This window comes from Sinocyclocheilus rhinocerous, unplaced genomic scaffold (genome assembly GCF_001515625.1).
Source record: "Sinocyclocheilus rhinocerous isolate Xijiao unplaced genomic scaffold, SAMN03320098_v1.1 scaffold15, whole genome shotgun sequence".
Taxonomy (NCBI): Eukaryota; Metazoa; Chordata; class Actinopteri; order Cypriniformes; family Cyprinidae; genus Sinocyclocheilus; species Sinocyclocheilus rhinocerous.
In genome coordinates, this window is record NW_015631053.1 from 331,908 (window position 1) to 349,932 (window position 18,025).

The window sequence follows — 18,025 nt, forward strand, 5'->3', positions numbered from 1 at the left end:
TTTTTTTTCTGAAATTCTGGTAAACATTTTCTTCTGGTAAATGTACCTTAAAAAATATTTGAACGTTTTAATGTAATGATAGTATTACTTTAAGTAACACATTTCCGTCACAATTTCTTCAAATTTTTATTTTGACGGGCTGCTGTGAAGACTTAAGTTTCTGTTTGTTTTTAATTATAAAGTTTTTCTCAAAATAATGATAAAATGCTTGGCAATCACCCAAAAAACCTCAGGATTAAAATAACAAGAACACCCATACAAAATAAGCTTAAAAATGTGCCATACTTTCCCAAAAGAGCAGCAGGTACTGACAACTGAAAACAAGCTTCCGGTGGAAACATATGAGCAGGTTTTGTGGTTTAATTCTGATCTCCTGGATGTTTATTTGAGCTTGAAGAGCCAACCTGTCACCCAGCAGCTCCACACTGACACGAGGTTTGGATTGAGACGAGAAACAGATTGTGTTTCAACACAACACCATTACACCAGCAAACACAAACCATCAGCTGAGAGAAACAGCAAAATTAACCAAGAAAGGATCATAATTTCAATACGAGTCCATCATTATTTGTTTTATTAGTACTAGAGCTCATAGTTATTGGTAGTCACGTCAACAAATGTCTAACACTAATTATTACATTGCATTATGTAACTCATCCTGCAGTGTTTGTGCTCCAAACATAAATGTTTCCTTAAATCATCTTGAAAATGCAGCTATAACACACAGTATATCAAAGCATTCATAATAGAGAGATTTATTCCTATACATAGCATTGGTTCGATTATTTACAAATGGTAAACCCATTTCTGATTCCAAATCACATGATAAAAATGGTAGTTAGTAACGTAAACCGTTGACATTACACATTTTAGGACTACTTTGTGATGACTTGATCACATCGATTAAGTGGGATAATCATGTAACATCAACATAAAAAGAGAAAGAAAATATATGCCATTTCTTGTTATTAACAACATAAAGTGCATTAAACATTGCATTAGGTCACTACTTCCCAAACTGGGGTTTGTGAGTTTAATGAAAAGCTAATAATTAAATCTCAAAAAGAGAGAGAAAAAAAAAAGAATTAGGGAGAATCAATAAATCAGGAATAATTTTTTGCTTTCATGTGAATAATAGGTAATCAATAAAAAAACTAACTGTGGTCTGATTACAAATGTAATTCAATTACAAGAACTTAATTTTTGGAATCTGATTACGTAATCCAGATTACATGTAACCAGTTACTATCCATCACTGCCTATACGTCACCCAGAGCTAGCAGCAATTCAGTCTTAGGTTTCGAGTTCTCCAGCGTTTAACCAGCAAATAGTCTCATTCTCTCTAATGTGTGTACACAGCCTTTATCAGACATTAAACACATCCATCCATCCACACGAGCCTCTCCTGCCTCAGTCTGTGTCCTTCTACATCAGATCAGAGCCGCTGTGTCTCAATCCTCGCTCCTATTAGACCTCGTGCCACATGTTCTCAATCTAAACCTCCAGCATATATGATTTATCAACTCTCAAATGAGACCCGGTGGGAGTGAATCAATTAAGACCGAAGCAGACTGCTCAAGTACAAGCTGTAAAAGGTCAGTGAAAAAATGACGCACTCTACATACAACCTGTACTCTATTAATAAACGCACTTTACTTAGTACTAGAGCTCATAGTTATTGGTAGTCACGTCAACAAACGCCTAACACTAATTATTACATTGCATTATGTAACTCATCCTGCAGTGTTTGTGCTCCAAACATAAATGTTTCCTTAAATCATCTTGAAAATGCAGCTATAACACACAGTATATCAAAGCATTCATAATAGAGAGATTTATTCCTATACATAGCATTGGTTCGATTATTTACAAATGGTAAACCCATTTCTGATTCCAAATCACATGATAAAAATGGTAGTTAGTAACGTAAACCGTTGACATTACACATTTTAGGACTACTTTGTGATGACTTGATCACATCGATTAAGTGGGATAATCATGTAACATCAACATAAAAAGAGAAAGAAAATATATGCCATTTCTTGTTATTAACAACATAAAGTGCATTAAACATTGCATTAGGTCACTACTTCCCAAACTGGGGTTTGTGAGTTTAATGAAAAGCTAATAATTAAATCTCAAAAAGAGAGAGAAAAAAAAAAGAATTAGGGAGAATCAATAAATCAGGAATAATTTTTTGCTTTCATGTGAATAATAGGTAATCAATAAAAAAACTAACTGTGGTCTGATTACAAATGTAATTCAATTACAAGAACTTAATTTTTGGAATCTGATTACGTAATCCAGATTACATGTAACCAGTTACTATCCATCACTGCCTATACGTCACCCAGAGCTAGCAGCAATTCAGTCTTAGGTTTCGAGTTCTCCAGCGTTTAACCAGCAAATAGTCTCATTCTCTCTAATGTGTGTACACAGCCTTTATCAGACATTAAACACATCCATCCATCCACACGAGCCTCTCCTGCCTCAGTCTGTGTCCTTCTACATCAGATCAGAGCCGCTGTGTCTCAATCCTCGCTCCTATTAGACCTCGTGCCACATGTTCTCAATCTAAACCTCCAGCATATATGATTTATCAACTCTCAAATGAGACCCGGTGGGAGTGAATCAATTAAGACCGAAGCAGACTGCTCAAGTACAAGCTGTAAAAGGTCAGTGAAAAAATGACGCACTCTACATACAACCTGTACTCTATTAATAAACGCACTTTACTGGGACAAAATGGTCACACAACCAAAAAATTTATAAAAATAAAAATAAATAAATCTTCAAGTGCAAATATCAAATTCAAAATAAAAATGGTCATCATTTACTCTCCCAAACATCACAATTTTCATTTTGACTATTCATATTAACATACTCATTGAAGCTTTACGCTGTGATGAAGTGTGTCTAGCACTTTTCACAATGCATATTCAAAATCATGATATCTTTATAATATCTTAATGCTTTATAGACACATTTAGCGGATTCGAGCTATGTAGTTCAATTTTGCAAAAAAAAAAAAATGTAATCGCATAGATTTGCTATATAGTATATAATCGTGTTATGCAAGTATGCAGTATGTATAATAAACATACATCCTCATTGTCCTACTTTTTTTACAGACTTTTTATATATATTACATTTTGTGATGAAATTTTAAAAAATCAGGCAGCTGAGATTTGCTTAATAACATATATTGCTTTGCATAAGTATACTGCATGAATACGTATATATGAAGTTGACTATATACTGGGTGATAATTTAGTTACATTTTGTGATTAAATTTAAAAAAAATCAAACAATTGAGATTTGCTATATATATATCGCTTTACGTGAGTACTGTATTAATGCGAATAAAGTTGGATATAAAATATATCCAGCTTTATATAATCACAAAGCTCTTTATATAGTTACATTTTGCTATGAAGTTTTTTCTTTATTTTTTTAAATCAAGCAGTTGAGATTTTCTGTATAATATATCTTGCTTTACATAAGTATGTGTATGAAGCTGGCTATAATACATGCTCAACTTTTTAAAAAAAGTTACTTTTCGCAATTTTTTTTTTAAAGCATGCATTTGAGATTTGCTATATCGTGTGTATATATATATATATATGTATGTATAATGTATGCAAATAAAGTTAGATCAAATATATATCCAATGTTACATAAAATGCTGTATAGTATATATCTTTATGTGACTGTACTGTATTTATGTGAATAAATTTATTATCGCAAAGGTCTTTATATAGTTACATTCTGTGATTCTGAAATTCTGTGATTTTTAAAAAAAAAATGTTTTAAATCAGGTAATTTGGATTTGCTACAGTATATATTGCTTTACATGAGTGTAGTGTATTTATGCAAATAAAGTTGGATACAATATATATCCAACTTTGGTGATAATTTAGTTACATTTTGTGATGAAATTAAAAACGGCAGTTGAGATTTTCTATAAAGTGTATATCACTATTTAAATTTGGCTATAATATCATGCATTTTACAACATAATTTAAAAAAATTTGGTGAATATATTGAACTTTACGTGAGTATATTGAATGTATGCAAATAAAGTTGGCTGTAATATATATCCCACTTTAAATAAAGAGCTGGGCAATAATGTTTTTGCAATGGAATAAAAAAACAAAACCAAAAAAATCAGGCAGTTGAGATTTGTTATACAGTACATATGGCTTTAAGTGCGTGTAAAGTGCTGTTAATAGTCGCCCACCTGCAGTTATTCTAAGATGATCTATTAGCAGGTCTGTGGCAGAACTCAGTACAGGACAGGTATTAATCAGAGGTTTAAGGAAAGCATTTTACTCTGGCATTTGGGTGTCCAGCCCCTGAATAATGAGGATTGTAGTGGTAAAATAGTCCAGCGGGTTTCTGATGATCTCTGGCAGGAAGTAGCCGAGCGCTCTGGAAGAGACCATGATTAATGATGCAGCACAGTGTAGCGGTGTAGAGAAGTTTTAACTGATGCTTGCAGTATTCACTAATGAACTGCGAGTTGGCAGATGAAGTTTTGGGGGAAATGGGTCGTGGGCATGTGTGATGAATACAGCGGAACAGATGGAGGTTTGTTATCGCCTCTTTTCTCGAGAACTGTATCCTTGGAAACCGTGTGGGCCGTGTCACATTCCAACACTGCGCCGCAGTAAACAGTGAGAAGAACAACACGCATCACGCAGCGTTTCACTGGTGCACTAATGTGGCCTTAACAGCGAACGCACTCAACGAACACGATGGACATCTCGTACAGAAACACAGAACAGCAGGGTTATGGGAATTTCACTAGTTTTTATTTTTGTTTGTTTTGTATTTTGGTTTGATCTTAAACAGGTTTTCATTCCTATCTTTTTTTTTTATCTGTCTGTCTGTCTGTCGTTCTGTCTGTCGTTCTATCTATCTATCTATCTATCGTTCTATCTATCTATCTATCTGTCTATCTGTCGTTCTATCTATCTATCTATCTATCTATCTATCTATCTATCTATCGTTCTATCTATCTATCTATCTATCTATCTATCTATCGTTCTATCTATCTATCTATCGTTCTATCTATCGTTCTGTCGTTCGTTCGATCTATCCATCTACCCATCTATCAATCTATCTATCTATCTATCTATCATCCGTCCATCCATCCATCCATCACCAGTGTTGGGGGTAATGCATTACAAGTAATATGAACTAGTAAAGTAAAGCATTACTTAAAAAAAAATCCACAGCTATTTTTTTCTGAGCTATTTTTCAAACAAGTAACGCAAGCTAATAGTGATAAAAAAACAATTTTAGTTAAACATCTTTTTTATTTATTGCTTAAATAAGGTGTTGTTACTCATTTATTTTTTGTTAGCAAGCCCAGCCTAGGTGAGAAAAAGTAACGCAATGTAACATTACTTTCCATAAAATGTAACTAAGTAATGTAATTAGTTATTTTTTTAGGGAGTAATGCAATATTGTAATACATTACTTTTAAATGAAACTTCTGCAACACTGTCTATACCAAATTTTGAGTACGGTTTACTTGAAAAAAAGCATGCAGTCTACTTCAAACTTGAAACTTTAAATTTTAAATGTCAAGCTTTTTAAAACTACTTTAACCTTAAATACTTCAAACTTCAAGCTTTTAAATCCACTTCAGTCTTTAAAAAAAAAACAACACTAAACTTCAAGCTTTTAAAACCAGATATTCAATTTACTTCGATCTTAAAACTGCTTCAAACTTTTTAAACTACTTAAAACGTAAAAGCTTTAAACTATAAAATCTACTTAAAAGTCAAAACCTTCAGATGTCAAGCTTTTTAAACTACTTAAAATTGCCACCTTCAAACTTCCATCTTTTAAAACTACTTTAAACCTTAAAATTTCAAGCTATTAAATTAACTTAATTCTTATAAATGGTTGAAACTTCAAGCTTTTAAAAATTAAAACCTTTAAACTTCAAGCTATTAAATCTACTTAAAAAAAAACAACTTAAAACCTTCAAACTTTTAGCTCTTACTTTTACTCTCAAGTACTTAAATTAAAACCTTGAGACTTCTGACTTTTAAAACTACTTCAAACTTAAATCCTCTACATTTCAAACGAGTAAATCTACTTAAAACATCAAGCTTTTCAAACTATTTTAAAGTTAAAACCTTCAAACTTCAATTAACTTCTATCTTAAAACTGCTTCAAATGAGTTTTTAAGACTACTTAAAACCTTCACACATTAAATTATAAAATCTACCTCAAACTGAAAACTTTCAAATATCAAATTTTAAAACTACTAGAAAATTGAAACCTAATTTTAAGCTACTAAAACCAAATTTTAAGCTACTAAAGCTACTTCATTCTTAAAACTGCGTCAAACGTCAAGCTATTAAATCTTAAAACTTAAAATCTTCAAATGACAAGCTTTTTAAACTACTTTTTAAAATAAGCTTTCTGGCTAAGCTTTCTCAAGCCAACAAAGATTATCTTGACAAACTTTTTTTAAAATCTATTTTGTTTTGTATTTTAGTTTGATCTTAAACTGGATTTAATTTCATTTGCATCTTAGGAAAATTAATAGGTTTAAATTTCAGTAATAAGTTTAGGTTTTCATCCCTTACACAGTGCAACCATCTGCCTCTAATAGTCCACAACTCTTTATCAGGATATACAGGATAGTCTAAAGTTCAAGGGTAAACCCAGAATGCATCATAAAAACTTTATTTAGTGCTGATAGAAAGTTATATCCAATTAAATATTGACTAGTTTTTTTTATAAACAATAGATCTGTATTCTGACGATGACTGGCAGATGAAGTCTGCAAGAATAAATCTAAAGACTTTTTCTTAGACTTTACCAAGTTCTGAACTGATCTTCATTTCACACACACACACAATCAAATCCCTCGCGTTTTCTCTCAACTGTACTCTGACCGCTAACCCAAACCTCGTTTGCATTTACAGGTGAACGGATAGTTTGCATTAATATTAGATAATATTCCATCAGATTTCATCGTCATCTACAGTAGCACCAGATGTTTTCTTCTCTTGCACTTTTATGGAAATGAGACACTGGCCTTTTGCCTTTCGGAATTGTAAATGTGTTTATCGTGCTTATCAATTAGCTGCGTCTCGAGTGAAGAGAGACAGGTGGGAATACAGCTGCAGACAGACAGAAAATAATACCAGTCATTACTGAGGTTAATATTCAGAGTCTTAGCTCACACACACACACGTCTCTCCTCTCCAATAATCCAATACAGTCGAAGTGCACTCAGGCAGAGAGTGCAGCAAACGCACAGCAAGATAAACCCATTCCATTAAAAAGACATGTTTTCCTGAATGTCGTCTCTGTCAAAACAACTAAAATAGAGAGTTGCAGCGGCCTCGCTATTTATTTTCCACTGTGTAAGATCGGTGGGACGCTGGCACTTTTGTGGAGTCTCAGAATTCAGTTTAAAGACGAGTCGCCTTGGGCATCTGCATTACAATGCAAACGAATGATTTTCCATTACTGCTGTGCTTTTATTTGCACTGTGGACGTATAATTAAGCAAACAGAAACGTTTAATGGATATCTCGGATCTAAAGTCACACAGCACAGTCCCCTCGGTCTTCGCTATCGATGAATGCACAATGTTTTACTCTGAACAAGCAGAAGGTTGTAATGAAGATCTGAATGCATTCATCATCACACACGTTGAAGTGTTTTTGTAAAGCTTTATGTGACTACAGTCTGATCAGATGAGCTGCCTTTAAAGTCTTTGTTCAATGCAGATAAACATTCATATAAATAGGAATTTGAATTGAGGAAAACTGGATAAAGAATTGCAATTCAGATTTGCCGGGGAGTAGAACTAAACTTAACTGAAATTCATAAAACCGTCATGTCTAATTAGAAAAGCAAAGCTCAGGATAAACTATGAATGCTGGGATGACAAAGCCTTGCTTGAAAGTTTGGGGAAATGTTTTTTAAGCATTTGATAAACGGACAGACAGATGGATGGATAGGAAAAAAAGAACAACAGATAGAATGATGAATAGATAGAATGACAGATATAAAGAATGATAAATAGAATAATAGAAAGAACGATTGATGGCTGGATGGATGGATGTAACAATAGACAGAAGGAACGACAGAACGATAGATAGAAGGAATGATAGAACGATAGAACGATCGATAGATAGATAGATAGATAGATAGATAGATAGATAGATAGAACGATAGATAGATAGATAGATAGATAGATAGATAGAACGATAGATAGATAGAACAATAGATAGAACGATAGATAGATAGATAGAACAATAGATAGATAGATAGACAGATAGATAGATAGATAGATAGATAGACAGATAGATAGATAGATAGACAGATAGATAGATAGATAGATAGACAGATAGATAGATAGACAGATAGATAGATAGATAGATAGATAGATAGATAGTGTGTAACTATTTAATGGTCAGCATGTTTCTTCCAGACTTCACGGCAGAAAAACTCATGTTTGAAAGCTATATTTTTACCAGAAAGCTGAATTACAGTACATTATTTTATTCCTCAGTTTTATCACATTAATTTCTCGGCGTTTAATAATGAAAGGCGCAGGGAACTCTGACTCCAGCTCTCGGGCGTCTTCACATCATCTCAACGGCCGTGTTTGGACATCAGAGAGGGAATATTCTCACGGGTCGTATTAAACGCTGCTAGAAATCATTTGATATGCAGAACGATGGTACAAAGGGAAACATTCCCATACGAACGATCACAGCACTCCATCATAAGGCCATATGCTACAATATGAGTAAGTACACGGAGAACTTCATCAATATGCAAGCGAGCAGCACCGCAGGACTGGACCTTTAATCCATACGCCGCTCCATTAGCTAATAAAACACCATTTTGGATAAGCAGAAGCTCATTTATCACGAGTCCAGATGATTTCCACTTGTATTATTTATCGTCCGTCTATTCCTTCACATGCTGGTCGGATCGGTGGCGGGATTTTGCACGATCGCTCCCAGTGGACGCAACTAAGAAGGCCTCAAACTGGAGAAAATCCACAAACTGGCTTGGTGACTAAACCAGATAATGCTTTGGCCGGGATTAAGCCAATTTACAGCATGCCAATTCAATTCCGGCCACCGAGAAGTCGTCTCCCCCTCCGGTCTTCACTAGGATCACTAGCCCTTCTTACGCTGAGCTGAGTGTGAGGAGAGCGGATCAGCGCTACAGCTGGCGTCCGTCATTCACGTCTGCATTGAGAGAGCCAGATCACATTAGCTGCTTTCCTCTGCACAGATAAAGAACTGCAATTCAGATTTGCAAGAAGAAGAACTGAAATTAATTGAAATTCATAAAACTGTCATTTTTAGCTTGAAAAGCAAAGTTTATCAAGATCACGAAACTATGAATGCTGGCATGACAAAGCCTTGCTTGAAAGTTTGCAAAAACATTTTTAAATGTGATTTTAAGGATTTGATAGACAGACGGATGGATAGATGGACAGACAGAACGATAGATAGAACGAAAGATAGAACAATACAACGATAGATAGATAGATAGATAGATAGATAGATAGATAGAACGTTAGGTAGATAGATAGAAGGCTAGAATGATAAAATGACAGATAGATAGATAGATCGATAGATAGATAGATAGATCGATAGATAGATAGATAGATCGATAGATAGATAGATAGATCGATAGATAGATAGATAGATCGATAGATAGATAGATAGATCGATAGATAGATAGATAGATCGATAGATAGATAGATAGATCGATAGATAGATAGATAGATCGATAGATAGATAGATAGATCGATAGATAGATAGATAGATCGATAGATAGATAGATAGATCGATAGATAGATAGATAGATCGATAGATAGATAGATAGATCGATAGATAGATAGATAGATCGATAGATAGATAGATAGATCGATAGATAGATAGATAGATCGATAGATAGATAGATAGATCGATAGATAGATAGATAGATCGATAGATAGATAGATAGATCGATAGATAGATAGATAGATCGATAGATAGATAGATAGATCGATAGATAGATAGATAGATCGATAGATAGATAGATAGATCGATAGATAGATAGATAGATCGATAGATAGATAGATAGATCGATAGATAGATAGATAGATCGATAGATAGATAGATAGATCGATAGATAGATAGATAGATCGATAGATAGATAGATAGATCGATAGATAGATAGATAGATCGATAGATAGATAGATAGATCGATAGATAGATAGATAGATCGATAGATAGATAGATAGATCGATAGATAGATAGATAGATCGATAGATAGATAGATAGATCGATAGATAGATAGATAGATCGATAGATAGATAGATAGATCGATAGATAGATAGATAGATCGATAGATAGATAGATAGATCGATAGATAGATAGATAGATCGATAGATAGATAGATAGATCGATAGATAGATAGATAGATCGATAGATAGATAGATAGATCGATAGATAGATAGATAGATCGATAGATAGATAGATAGATCGATAGATAGATAGATAGATCGATAGATAGATAGATAGATCGATAGATAGATAGATAGATCGATAGATAGATAGATAGATCGATAGATAGATAGATAGATCGATAGATAGATAGATAGATCGATAGATAGATAGATAGATCGATAGATAGATAGATAGATCGATAGATAGATAGATAGATCGATAGATAGATAGATAGATCGATAGATAGATAGATAGATCGATAGATAGATAGATAGATCGATAGATAGATAGATAGATCGATAGATAGATAGATAGATCGATAGATAGATAGATAGATCGATAGATAGATAGATAGATCGATAGATAGATAGATAGATCGATAGATAGATAGATAGATCGATAGATAGATAGATAGATCGATAGATAGATAGATAGATCGATAGATAGATAGATAGATCGATAGATAGATAGATAGATCGATAGATAGATAGATAGATCGATAGATAGATAGATAGATCGATAGATAGATAGATAGATCGATAGATAGATAGATAGAAGGATAGAATGATAGAACGACAGATAGATAGATAGATAGATAGATAGTTAGATAGACAGATTTTTTTTATCATGCAAAATATTTCAATACAAGCATTTCAGTCAAATATAATTCATGCAATATTCAGGACTTTAACCCACAGGGGAAAATCAACCCATGGTAACAGTTTAAAAGCAGCCAAATTACGTGGAAAAAACACAGACTTGGCAACCCTGCCTCCACACACGAGCTGCAGGAGTGATATTTGACTGATCACAGGTGGAGAGTGATGAGAGATGCCTGACAGACAATGCTGGAGGATTTGCTGCTCAACAGATCCTGAGCTCACTGACAAATATCTGATCTTGTGAGATGTGCTCCTTTACACAGAGTGCGCGTGAACGCGAAACTGAAAGTGAAAGTAAACAGCGAGCGCACATTCAGAAGTGATTTCAATACCCCACATATTCATAGCGCGGAAATTAAATACAATATTAGAATGTTTGCGGGAGCGGAGCACATAGAAAACAGTCCCATGTTAGTTAATGGCATGAGAAGCTGAGGAAAGATCAGCTGTTCTGAGGGTTCTGCGGCCCTGGAGCTTTGATAAGTGACCCAAAGTTGATTAGCCAAGCCTCTCTGAGACTCTCTGATGAGTTTAAGCTTTATGACGGTTAATTACCTGCAGGCCTCATGAGTGAGTGCTCGTTTAGTGCTGGAATGTTTCAGATACATGGAAACACAAATGATTATTTACTGAAATAAAAGGAAAATCAGTTTATTATTATACAGAATAATTGAACAAGGCTTTTTTCACACCCTCACATCAATAAATATTCATAGAATTTTACTCCAAATTAATCCAAATATTAATCTAGCTCACTTCCTAATCCTTGGCTCTTTGACAAATTGATTTTGTTCCTCTTTTGTACATTGCTTTGGATAAAAGTGTCTGATAAATGCATACGTGTATATAAATGTACATGTAAATATCTTACATATTTAATATTTTAAATATCTCTAATATTAAAATGTATGAATGTGTACCCTGTGCTGACTGTGTCTCCTCCTTAAATAAAAAAATACAAAATAAATACTTACAAAAGATAAACAAAAAGCAATTTGTCAAAGAGCCAACAATATTCATAAGATACAATGCCAGGATTGATATCCAAGTAATTAAAAATAAAGCTGAAGTAAAATAAAACAGAAATGTGAAATGTTGCCTTTGCAATTAACTGATATAAAATAAGTTTAAGTTGAAGCAGTAAAATTACTAAAACTGAAATAAAAATAAAGCTATACAGAAACATAAAAATTATCATATTTAATATTTTAAATATCTCTAATATTAAAATTTATGAATGTGTACCCTGTGCTGACTGTGTCTCCTCCTTAAATAAAAAAATACAAAATAAATAAAAATGCTACAACTTACAAAAGATAAACAAAAAGCAATTTGTCAAAGAGCCAACAATATTCATAAGATACAATGCCAGGATTGATATCCAAGTAATTAAAAATAAAGCTGAAGTAAAATAAAACAGAAATGTGAAATGTTGCCATTGCAATTAACTGATATAAAATAAGTTTAAATTGAAGCAGTAAAATTACTAAAACTGAAATAAAAATGAAGCTATACAGAAACATAAAAATTATAAAAATGACAAATGCACATACAATTATTAAAATCTAAACTAAAATGAAAACTGAAAATGCAAAAAATAAAAGGCATTTGATAACTTAATAAATACATATTTAAAAAATTTAAAGTAAAATATCTGAGCAACGGTGGGTGGCATAAAAAAAAAAAGAAGAAAATAAATAAATAATCACACCCATGAAGCATCATAAACAGACAAAAAGACTTAGAAAAACATAAAACTATACGCTTACAAAACTATTTTAAACTTTCACACAAGGTTTTGTGAGGCCAACAGCAAAGTACAACAAACTTTCCTTTTAGAGTTTACAGCTTATAAATCACAAACCTACTTCTCAATAACTGATATAAAATAAGTTTAAGTTGAAGCAGTAAAATTACTAAAACTGAAATAAAAATAAAGCTATACAGAAACATAAAAATTATAAAAATGACAAATGCACATACAATTATTAAAATCTAAACTAAAATGAAAACTGAAAATGCAAAAAATAAAAGGCATTTGATAACTTAATAAATACATATTTAAAAAATTTAAAGTAAAATATCTGAGCAACGGTGGGTGGCATAAAAAAAAAAAGAAGAAAATAAATAAATAATCACACCCATGAAGCATCATAAACAGACAAAAAGACTTAGAAAAACATAAAACTATACGCTTACAAAACTATTTTAAACTTTCACACAAGGTTTTGTGAGGCCAACAGCAAAGTACAACAAACTTTCCTTTTAGAGTTTATGGCTTATAAATCACAAACCTACTTCTCAATATTAGCCTAAAACATTAATAATCCTGATGTTTTGCTCACAATGATAACTTTCTCCTCTGTAACTGATCTATTGTGTGGAGGTCGCGGCTGCAGATGCAGTATTAATATCAGTCGACTGATGTTACTCGCTCTCATGAGGAACGCAGCCAACTCTCCAATTACTGCAAATGAGTCTGACCACAGTAGAGCCGCTCAGAACATCCCATTTGTGTGGACAGTCATGAATAAACTGTTGTGATTAAACAGATGGGCGGCGTAAAATTACATTTAGTGCCTCTGAAGGAGGTTTTGTGTGGACGGCGCACCCAGACGGACTTCACTTGTGCTGGACGTCCATTATGTGCGAAACGCTTGATCACAAACTAAAGGATTAAATCACAGACGTTCAGCGTGAAAAACAACAACCTTCAGAATGAACCAGGAAGAGTCATGAAGATCTTTAAATAGCAGCTCACTGGGCATTTAGCAATAAATGACACCGCACGCTACAAAATAAAATTAATATAATACTCAAATTAGAGTAACTTTACTGGACTAGTCAGTAAAGCAGTTTAGAATATGTTTTAGGTTCACAAAATGATATTATATAACATAAAATTGCACATTACATTTGTTTTTTGACATCAAACAGCATAAAAAGATACACTAGTGACTATACAGAGATGTTGTTACTCGTTCTGAACCTTAAAGCTGCTGTTAACCCGCTGATAATTTAGTTGATTCAGTCAAATCATTTGGTTTATTCAGACATGGATCTTATTTTAGACTGTGCAAATAGTGACAGATGCTGTACAGTAAGGTAGTGTTGTTATTATTAACTAAAACTAAAACTAATATTATTAAAAAATTACAAAAATTACCAAAACTTAGTAAACATACCAAAATCAGTAAAATTAAAAAAAGAATAATTATATATATATATATATATATATATGTACACAAATAAATGTAATTTTCTTTTTAATAACAATAACAACAATAATAATAATAAAGCTATAAATGAAGAAATAAAAAATTAAAAAAGCATTTTATAAATGAATATTTAGAGCTAAAGATAAATAAATAAAGCTGAAATAAAATTAAAACAATATTAAAATTGAAAAAAAAATTAATATACATAGAAAGATAAAAAAAAATGAATGAAATTTTAAAAAAGCACATAATAAAGATATATGAAGATTTATAAATAAAGCTGAAATAAAACAAATATGAATTGCTGCCTTGGTGATTAACATAAATAAAACTAAAAGTAAAGATAAAACTGAAGATCTAAAATGTTAAAATGACTAAAACTGAAATAAAAATAAATTAAAACAATATGGAAATAATAAAAATGACAAGCACAAAATTACTAAGAGTAAAATGAAAACTGAAAATTCAAAAAATAAAATAAATAAATAAATAAATAAAAGTAATTTAAGATTCTCTTTCTATATATATATATATATCTCATTTGTAAGTCGCTTTGGATAAAAGCGTCTGCTAAATGACTAAATAATAAATAATAAATAAATAATAATATACTGTATATATGAGATAGCCAACTAAAATAACACTGAATAGAAGCAGTGTGTTATTTGTACTAAAGGACAAATACCAGAGCAACAGTGGCTGCAAGTAAACAGCTTTTGCCAACAAGGTTGTGCTCCGTATAAAAAGACTTTTTCAGGTGACACCCTCATGATGTGGCATTATGAGGAAAAATGACAAACGTCATCATCAATTGCATTAATGCGAGGACTCTGTCTCCTCGGCATCACAACAGTCAATAGAAACGATGTTACGTTACCCATGGTGCTTTTCAAGGGGAGTGTAATTGGAGGCGATCGTGATTGTGATTGATGTTCACGCTGACTGAATCTGACCCCGCTGATGATATGTGGCCACATTCACAGTTGTTCTCCTGCATCTCCATCACGTGAAGCCCGTGTCAGTCGACCGACAAGAAGCACTTCAAAGCACAGATTTCTGTTAGAATAATTGACAAATTAAATCTGTCATTCTGTGCACATCTAGAGAAAATATAAGGACTCTTTGATTTGGTCACAGTGATTTTAAAGGAATAGTTCACCCAAAAATGCAAATGTGCTCACCCTCACACCACTTTTTCACTGGAGGAAGAGTTATTATGAAGGGAATGTTCTCAGAATGTTCTTTCAAAGTTATGAATAAACGTTCTTCTAGTAATGTAAATAGAATGTTTTTGTTTGTTTGTTTGCACAAAAGCATTATACAACTTTCATGGAATGTTGTATTTCTGAAACATCTTGATTCAACGTTCATATGACGTTTTTTTAAAATGTTGCTACTTGTTTCAGAACGTTCAGAGAACATTCAAAAGTAGCGTTCCCATGATGTTTGCCAAATTACAAAATGGAACATTCCCTTTATGTTCACATGACCACAATAAAACGTTTTTGAAATATTTAAAACTGGACATTTTAAATGTTCAGAGAACATTCATTTTAGTGCTGTCAAACGATTAATCGCATCCAAAATAACAGTTTTTGTTTACATAATATATGTATGCTGTTTATATTTATTTTGTATATATAAATACACACACATGCATGCATATATTTCAGAAAAATATGTTATGTTTATATATTAAATATATTTATTTATAATATACACATATTATGCAAACAAAAAATCAAACAAAATCTCGATTAATCGTTTGATAGCACTAATTAATTTTTATAACTTAATAAGAATGTTAGTAAATTGTTCTTAAAACATTTTTGTTTGGTGAGGCAACGGTTTAAAGTTAAAAACGTCTTAATGCTGGATGTGTTTCAGCTTTTGTCTTCTCCAGATGTTAACTGATGGACTGGAGTGCTGTGGATTACTTGTGGATTATTGTGATGTTTTTATCAGCTGTTTGGACTCTCATTCTGACGGCACCCATTCACTGCAGAGCATCCATTGCTGAGACACTGATGCAATGCTACATTTCTCCAAATCTGATGAAGAAACAAACTCATCCTAATCTTGCATGATCTGAGCGTGAGCACGTTTTCAGCAAATGTTCATTTTTGGGTGAACTATGTCTTTAATAAGGTCTGTCCTGCAGCTCTTCTCTGAATTCTCACTGAATGCAACTAAGCGTGTGCATCATTCTCTGTATTACGACGGCTGGCATCTTCTGACTCTTTAATGCATTTCCATTCATATATTCTGACATGCTAATGCAGGGCTCTTAATATGGTGTCATACATCAGTTGACAATTACCCCATATTCAGGCATCGGTCTTTGCCAAGTCAGAAATTCATTCGAGTACTAGAGGTGGACGGCTGTCTGGTGTAATTATATTACTCTGACACGCCACACACGTCATGATGAACATGAATGTATGTGACTGTAGTTAATGCACAGCCAATGTCACACGCTAATGTTTTCAAACAGAAAATACAGCTGCGAGCAAGAGCACTTAAGACCAGAGCCGGAGATTTCTGTTCAGGAATTACAGTAATTTTGAGTAAAATAGGTATACATGCAATATGTTTGAGCTGTTTATTGATATTCCAGATCAAGAGGAAAAAATGAATTCATTTACAAATGTCAATGTGTAATGGGAAAAAAAATAGTGTACACATTTCCACAGAAATTGCTAGTAAATTCCACAAATAATTACAATGAAACATTACGTAACACACTGAATTAAACAGAATCGAGTTGAGTTCAGAATTGAGTTCATCAGTGTGAATTTGAACTGAAAATGGACTTTTGAATGACAGGAGGAATTTGCTGATTGCATTCAAAGACATTAAACACAGATGATTCTTCCACCCTCAACCACAAAAGCTCATTTATTAATAGGATCAAATACAAATTTCTTATATAAGAAATATATGAGGTCTTGCATAAAAATATTTATGACCCTGCAGCACAAAAGCAGTGTTAAGTCGCTGGGGTATATTTGTAGCAATAGCCAACAATCATTTGAATCTCAATTCTGCTTAGTGTTTGCCACCTCAAGTCAAATTGCACAAGCTATTGCATTAAACAGAACCAAAATATCTCCTCTCTAGCGCCGCCAACAGGCCAATGCAATTATTTAAAAAATTTTTATGCAATTATGCAATTATGCAATCACGAACAGGGAGTAGCAAGAATAAAATAACATCCTATTCCTACCATGTACAGTTTGTTCTGTATAATATTCCTGCCAGACCCCCAAAAACCAAGAGGCGATTTCCTCAACATGACCTGATTATGAAAGCATCTGTATGTATGTAGCGGTGAATGAGAGGAGATTGAGAGCGAATGCGTGACACAGGCCGATGCTCTCGTGCCAAACTATATTTACTGCTCTGCTGAGCGTGACCATTAAGTAACGGCGAGTTCACAACTTTCATCTGGCGCAGTGTTTCAGAGCAAACCGGATTTATAGGGTCTGCTATTAGATATGCAATATGCAAAAGGAGCCTCAGAAGTCTGGGTTATTATTCAGTCAGGGCTGCGCTCTGATTGCTGGACTGTGGAAACAGGCTTTGGGGTGTCTGCTCTGTCATTGGAGGAGACGACCTCTCCGTTCCTCTGGCGTCAGGTCAATTATTCACCG